Source organism: Lytechinus pictus, chromosome 10 (assembly GCF_037042905.1).
Source record: "Lytechinus pictus isolate F3 Inbred chromosome 10, Lp3.0, whole genome shotgun sequence".
Taxonomy (NCBI): Eukaryota; Metazoa; Echinodermata; class Echinoidea; order Temnopleuroida; family Toxopneustidae; genus Lytechinus; species Lytechinus pictus.
The window spans coordinates 32486565-32494933 of record NC_087254.1 but is presented as its reverse complement, the minus strand read 5'-3'; positions in this window follow the sequence as shown (position 1 = coordinate 32494933).

The following is an 8369-nucleotide window of genomic DNA, read 5'->3' as shown; positions in this document are numbered from 1 at the left end:
CTTCATGTGTACTGTAGGCCACACTGTCGAGCACAATACATATCAGTTTCACATGGAATATACTTTTATTGACGACACAATGTTTACACTGATAATGTCAGAAGTTTTAATCCTTTCCTGTGGACGTGTAATGGTAAACCAGTTGGTGAAGTAATAGTTTCCTGAATTGCTTTACCACTTGACTCTAATGCTGTGTTTGGTTTCATTTTGCATTTGGCTCGATCAGTGGTCGCCCATTCCTAATATGGCAGTACATATACATGTACATATAGAAACCAACCGTTTTCTTTGACTTGAGCTTCATGGGTGATGAAACAGCAGAAAGTTTCTGTTATTGTTTTTTCTTTAGTCTTCCTTATGTACCTGTTCTTTCAATAGTGTATGTATAAAAAAAAGTTCAATTGTATGACATTATTGCATTTTCATTCAAAATATTTTCCATATAGATTTGATTGTGTATTTTGATTCCAATGATTTATAGAATTTGAAATACTTGTCAGCCCTTGACCACGATTTTATCACTATTACATGAATGTTTTTCAGCCACATATATGGAATATCTAAAATCTGGCAGCTGCTAATCTATAAAAGTACAGTCATACAGTTTTTCCCTCATGAATAGGAAGGCCAGGTGTTTATTCCTTATTATAATTTCATTTTTTCATATGAATCTTTCATGCAAATTACAGTTTATTGACATTCGCCCATTTTAAAGTATTTCAAATTTTGGTTAACTTACTTAATACCTACATGTAGAGTAGACAATGACTGAGCAACGACCTTGTGCCCCGTTCAATCTTACTTTAGTCAATGTCAAAATATTTGGATCTTGAAATTGGAAGAAAAATGAGAGCAGCCCACTGGTGGCTGTCGATCAGTGTTACCATGACAACAAGACCTCATAAACCTCAACACAATCCCTTTGTACTATATCAACTGGCATACTTTTAGGCCGGATTTGGCAGGATTTGGTAAAGAATTTCTTTGTTGGATCTCCATGGGATGCAGAATTGTCTCCATGGAGACGATGATATCACCAGAAAGTTGCGATGGTTCATCTTTCTTCAGTCTGGTCAGAGTGCTGGCTGTAACTTCATGAGATGAGAAATCCGTGTAGCCTCCATAGACCAATCTAATGTAAGTGTTCCGTCAGTTTGGAAGGACATAGTTGTTTTGCTTCAAAAATTCCTGAGCATTGTTCAGTGAAAATGGAAAAGGTTAAATATGAAAGATGCATTTGTCTGGGACCAGTCACCTGGATGTAATAAACAGATTTCATTGCTGTAGATTTTAATTTAAAGATAGCAATCATGTGCATTGTGGCATGCAGTGTATAATGCAGGCTCAATTACAGAATAAATACAAAAGCAATATTCAGCACACGTCACAAAACAGAACATGTTTACATATTTCCAATGCCATTCGTCTTTCGATTTGTGAATTTTGTCACCCACGCCATTCAACCCATCGGGTTCTCAGATTCAGGGAATGTATGTTTTAAGCTTAGTACTTGCAGGGGGGAGGGGGCTACATGTTTTTCGGTACCCCTAATTTTACATTATACTCCACATCTACAGGTACATTTATGGTGTTTCACCTAAAAAAGAATTAAATTTGGTTGTTGATAGATATGGTGTACGTGTATGGTCCTTTTCACGGTCAAGGGTGTAACTTTCAAAATTCAAGATCAAAATTTCAAAATGGACTTTCTTAAACATTTCTAATAAAAACAGGTCAATAAATGTCTAAATTCTTCATTTCTGTCTGTTCTGGAGCTTAATCTACTTGAGAAACCTCAAAAAAATTATGTGCAACTGTGAAAAATGAGAAAAATTGAATAAAATCAGCCTTTTGATTTCATTACCAAAATTACAAATTTTTTCGTGGAAAACATTTTCATTTGCACTTTTTCATTCACAAATTCAATGTTCTTTGAGGTTTTTAAAAGTTTTGGAGTCAAAGTTTATTAGTTTTCTAAAAATTTCTATGAGTTTTTGAAATTTATCACAAATTTGGATTTTGACAACAAAGTGTTTAAAATTACATGTCTTCCAAGAGGAAGAGGAAAGCAAAAATTATTGTACATTTACTTCTCCATGAAGGTTAATTACTAACACAAATCCCATGGAAATCAGATACCAAATAAGAAAGTTGGAAATTTCTCCCAAGTGTGTTTCGGAGGCTTCAGTTAACAAAAATATGTGTTTCGGAGACTTCAGTCATGTTAGCACTATGAAAGTCCCTTATTTAAGTTGATTACTTTTACAAATCTATCTTTTTCAAATGGCATATCAGTATAAGACTGAATGTAAACAAAATCAAACAAACTAATGTCTCGTGAATGGGAAAATGTAATACACGAATGTTAACTACTGCACAAAGACATCATATTTCAATGCCTTGGTGCCAAGATAGGTAATTGTTCAGCTTTAAAGGGAATATAGTAATAGAAGTACATCTCATACAGAAAAGAATATTCATGATGCATAAACAAAGTGATGAAATACTGAAACTTGTGTTTCAGTGGCTTTGCTAGGGTTCCCAGAGTGTTTCGGAGACTTCAATCATGTTAACATATTGCGTTTTCCATCATATAGCTAACAGCTTATTTCAATTTTAACACTTGTTTATTATTATGTTAAATCCAATTGTAAAAAAATCCAGAATTATATGTTAAGTTCAATGCAGAAAGTTGGTTGACAATTATTTTTTGTATGCCTTTAGGTAACAACAGTGTATGTTTCGGAGACTTCAATGATGTTAATAGTCCAACAGTTTCTGTAACATATACATGCATATTAAAGTAATATCCAATATTTTTACAATGAACATGTCCAGGAAATATTTTCTATATTTAAATTCTGCTTGTTAGGTAGATGTGCATTACCCAAAATACCAAAGTACCAAAGTAAAGTAAGTGCATCAAAGTCACACATTAAAAGGCAGTTTGGATTTGAATTGAATTGACACTAGAAATGTATGATTTTTTTTAAACAAATGCACACCTAGTTAATACCAATAGCATTTCCATTTATTTGAATGCAGGATAAAAGAGCATTGTCAATTAAATGCCTTGCTAACGGGCATAGGTGCCACGGCCGAGGATCAAACTCCAGACTTTCCAAGTACATGGATAGCAAGGCACCTTAGACCACTTGGCCGCGGCACCTCGACCATATTGTTGATATGACAATATAAAATTGAATATTTATTCCTTACTGTTTTATCAAATGGAAGTGTTAAGGAACATAGCCATGAGCAAACATGTACATGTATGTGTGATTAGTGAAATTTTCTATGCTAGGGACTTGAATTTATTAATACTGCACTTTCAAATTAGTGCTTAATAGCACTTTACTTTGCATCATTCAACAACAAGCTTTTAAAAAAAGTACATACAATACATGTAAGTTATGATTATAATTCAAAACAATTGTTGGTATTGGAATCACTTGTAGTGAATGGAGTTAGGGTAATTTTATTTATGGCACAAGTACTGTCTGCATACCAACCTACATGTAGAGCTTAAGCTCACAAAATTAATCAAATTATACTTGAAAGGTTTTATATCATGCTTTGCTTTCATCTTGATCTTTTTTCATGTTACCATATCTTTGGCACTTGGTTTTCTTCCCACTTTTTTTTCTTAAAAAAGACAATCAAGACATACATTGTAAGCTGTACATTAAGTATTTATAAACAAATCATTTCAAATCATATTCTAAAAACTGAAATGAAAATCCTTCAAGGCAAACTGATACAACTCTCACAGATAGTAATTTTATTTGAGAAAGTTAATGGGATTAACATTGCTTTGATAGGTAATTTGTGACCAGCCATCCCGAATCCAACTACAGTGTATATGTTGCCAAAATGAATTATGAAATTTTTATTGAGTTTAAGTTATTTCATCTCAAGCTTTTAAAAGGTATATAACATGTCAAAATTAATCCATTATAACCCACATACATGTAAGTCATTGATTGAATGCAGAAGAAACTTTTTAAATAGGGAAAAACAATGTTCAAAGTTTAGGGTCCATTCAAGCTTAAGGGTGCGTTTATCCGCCACTTTTTTACCCTATAATCATGATTCCAATCATGATTCAAATCACGATTCTGCAGAATCACGATTGCGTTTAGTCGAAATTGAATATAATCATGATTAGAATCACAAACATGAACTACGAAAAAAAGGGCGTTTGGAAAGACGTTTCTGCAGAATCACGTACGAAAATGTTCGGATAAACGATATCGTGATTTGAATCATGATTATATGACGTCATTGTGTCGAGCTATTTCCGGTTCTTGCCAAGGCGCGCGCCCCACGTTGTCACATCACATGTACGTCGCCGACCTCCAATTAAGTGTCCAACGTTGACCTATACTTCCTGGGTCAAACTGCGCACTGTGATGCGCACTGGATCGGTCCGAATCCGAGGAGAAACAGCGTTGGAACGAAGGTCGTCTAAACCCTGATTCTGTAGTAATTGTGATTCATGTTTGTGATTTGAATCATGATTCCAATCATGATTCAAATCACGATTCTGGCTTGAGGTCGGATAAACGCAGCCTAAGATGCAGCGATCTCAGAGAAAAGTCCAAACAGTCCACAAACACTTCTGTCAAGACTATTTTATCTGATTTTCTATCTAAGTTTACTGCTTGAGATTTTGACTGTATATGAAGAAGAAAAATTACTCTTTCCAATTAGTTTTTTTTTTCTATTTTTTTACAAAAACATAATATTCTGGCTATTTACAGAGAACCTTCCCTAGTGACTTATTGTAGGTTTGGGGTGGCTGGTCACAGTCTAACCAACCTGTATTTCAGAAGAAATCAATGTACAAAATGGATGATCACAATTCACAATCACTGATTGCGAACATGATAAGGCTGTGTCACTCTGCATTGCTCATACATTACTCAAAAAGTGTAATGCCAATTGTTATGTACTTATTACTAAGAGCTCATTGAAATAAATTGTAGTGACAGACTTTTATATTTTGAAAATACTTGAATTCACAATTCCATCAAAACAAATTGTGCAGAAAATATTGATAAAATAATGATAATGAAAAAAGCAAATGTTATGTACTATTATGGACTAAGTGCTTGGAGAATGAGAACCCTGTATTTGGTATTCATGCCTATCTTGAAGATACATATGCTATTAGATGTTGCTTAAAATATTTACATAAACTTCTCCATACCAATACATGTTCATCATGATCTAGTCATTTGTGGTAATAACACTATTACTTCCTCAGAATCTATAAAAGGATGGTCTGTCCACCAATTTATGGTTTTTGGATGACAAACTTAAAACCTTAACTTATAATGGTATGACAAAGAGAATGAAGCCTCTGAAACATAGAACTTACATGTACATGTATTTACATGTACATATATACATACATGTCTCAGATACCTTGAAAATTTGAGAAAATGCAAAGATTTATTTAAATCTTTGTATATTAAAATGTTCCTAAATATTGTATTTGTGCGTATGTGTGTAAGTATGCATGTATCTGCACACTGAGTAACCTGAATTTGATTGAGGATAACACACGTTTACAAATGTAAAATTCAATCACAAATACAAGTTCTTTTGTATATCATTAAAAATTTGAAAATCTGATGAAGAAATACTCATTCCTGTAATTTTGTAGATCAAAACCAAACATGCTGTTGAAAAATGCCTAATTTTTCTTATCCAGGACATTGGAATAACACAAAATATGGTGTTAACTCTTGTTTGAAGCCTCCGAAACAAGTGTTAACATAAGTTTAGGATGCCTGTCAATTTGGGAAAATGCAGAGCTTTATTTTGAGCCACTGTATATTACAATATTAATAAACATTACATGGTTTATATGTGTGACTTTTCTTTCTTTTAGTTGATATCTAATGTTTATATTCTGAGTTAGAAATAGGGAAATGCATGTTTTATGAGTGGAAAATCCCATCTCAAATACTTAGCTCAGGTATAACTTAAGAAATATTATTAATTATAAAATCAAATATGTTTCTGTTCTTAAGTAGATCAAAACCAACAACAAAAAAATAAAATGTGAACACTCTCTTATCTATGAATTTAGAATAACAAAAAAAAACATGTGTTAACTTATGTTCGAAGCCTCCTAAACAGAATTTTTATGTTATCAGCGAATTCTGAAAAAAATTGAATTGATATTCATACAATTTCTACCTGAGGCCAGTCTATACAACATAACATATGATTATAATACAAATTTAACCTACAAATTTTGGACTGAAGTAACAAAAAAATAAAAACAAGTGATTTGACTGTTTCGGAGGCTTCAATTGTTAACGGAAAGTTAGTATCATCTCTTATTTTCAAACAGCAAGGAATATCTCTGCTATTTATTGACAGGTGAACTAGGTGTCCATATACTACATTGTGATGTATTGATTGGACAAGTTCCTTCGTTCATATTTATATGGGCAGTCTGTAAAGTTTGTTTCGGAGGCTTCAAAACAGTTAACGGAAAATTAACCTTGATCAGTTAGGCTTTGAAAAAATTGTAAAAAGAAGTGTGATCCAAGATATTTTGTTTTTATTTGGAAGTTTATACTTCAAATGTTGCATAAAGGTCCTAGGGAGCAGAATTTTTTTTTTGAAAACCAATGCTCGGAATACAAAGTTTGTTAGCTATTGTTAACGGAAAATGAAGCCTCCAAAACAACAAATTGGACCACCCCGTTCTCAGAAATAAAGAAGCAGTCACACTAAAAACCTATCTGGTATTTTTCATTGAACATCTAACTTCACATTCTGAATAACAAAAGTAATCATCAACATTCCAGAAATAAGAAAGGGCATTCCAAAAAAAGTCTATGTATTTTATGTACACAAAAAAGGTGCAACTTAGGGTACTTATGTGCCTGCCAAAATTAAACGAAGTAATGAGTGAAGATGTCTATGCTACCCGAGGTAGCACTCATTGAGGTTACTCATATGCCAAAGCATCTTTAAATTATGTGGCTTTATGAGACTGCTACAGATAAAAACATTGAAATTTCAGAGTTACACCATATATTTTGAAAATGACCGTATGCAATATAAGAAAGTCAATTTTAACACTATCATGTGAAGGTCCTCCCAAAGTCTTTGAAATAATAATATTATGGTACTCAATAATAGCAACAAGGTTGCCTAAATTGGCTTAAACTATATGACAGGCCAAGGCTGTGATTATGCCCCGTAGGCTTACTAGGATGTAAGACCATTGTGCTGCGAAGAATTGGTTCATGACTACAAATTTGATAACACAAATCTAATAATAATGCTTAATTGGAAAGTAATTTCATTTTATATGAATTAGACATTGTTTATGTCTCTTGATCACGACGTATTGACTTATCATTATTTTTCTTTTTCAGTTTAAGTGGCAGTTAGTGTGTACATGTATGTGTGAGGGGAGGGGCAACATCGGGACAAAATTAGTTTGGAAATTTTGGACGACATTTTTTTTAAGTGCAGTGTTGAGCATTATTGGAGCATTGCAATTTGAAGAAAGTGACAAATCTTTTCAGAAATCAGAACACATCTTTGTACGGTACTGATTTGCCAAATAGCCTGAAGATTCCTCGTTGAATAGAATCCATGAATTGCATTGTCCAAGTTTTAAAGATGCTAGCCCTGCTACTGGTCTGTGTAATCCTGTCAGGTTTGATTCAAGATTCAAACAACCTTAAGCGGCTGTTATGATATAACCTGATTCATTGTGGTGGCCGACTGTTAGTTAACAATTGTTCAATAATCTGCAGACTTTGGATTAGTCATTTACTGGACGTGCAACATGTGGGTCAATCTGTTCTAATGAGGTCGTAGAGGCAAAATGTGGTTATGTAAAAAGACAAAGGGCAATACTACTCATGTAAATTTTCTATTACTGGATGGATACTTGCATTATAATGCATGTAGGGATTCATGTATGCACAGGGTCCCGTTATGAATGTACTAACAAAATGCACAATTTCTGTAATGAGTTTACAATCAGCCATTCAATTTGAATGATTTCATTCCTTTAAACTGTTATTGCTATTTGGTATTTATGACAAGTTTTATTAAATGGGACCCCGAGCTGATGTATGAATGAATCTGTTTTCAATTTCTAAAGTTGCATGGACAAATTCATAGCACCATATTTGTGTAGATTTTAAAGAATTACAATAGGTGGTTTCAGACCGCCTCGAAGTTCGCCAGTTCCAGGTATTCTCTGATCTGGAAATTTACCCCGATCAGAAAATACCAGGTATTTTGGCGGTGTGAAAGCAAACTACACGTTATATCCCCGAAAGAAAATACCCGATAAATAGTAGGTACTTGGCGAAATTACGAGA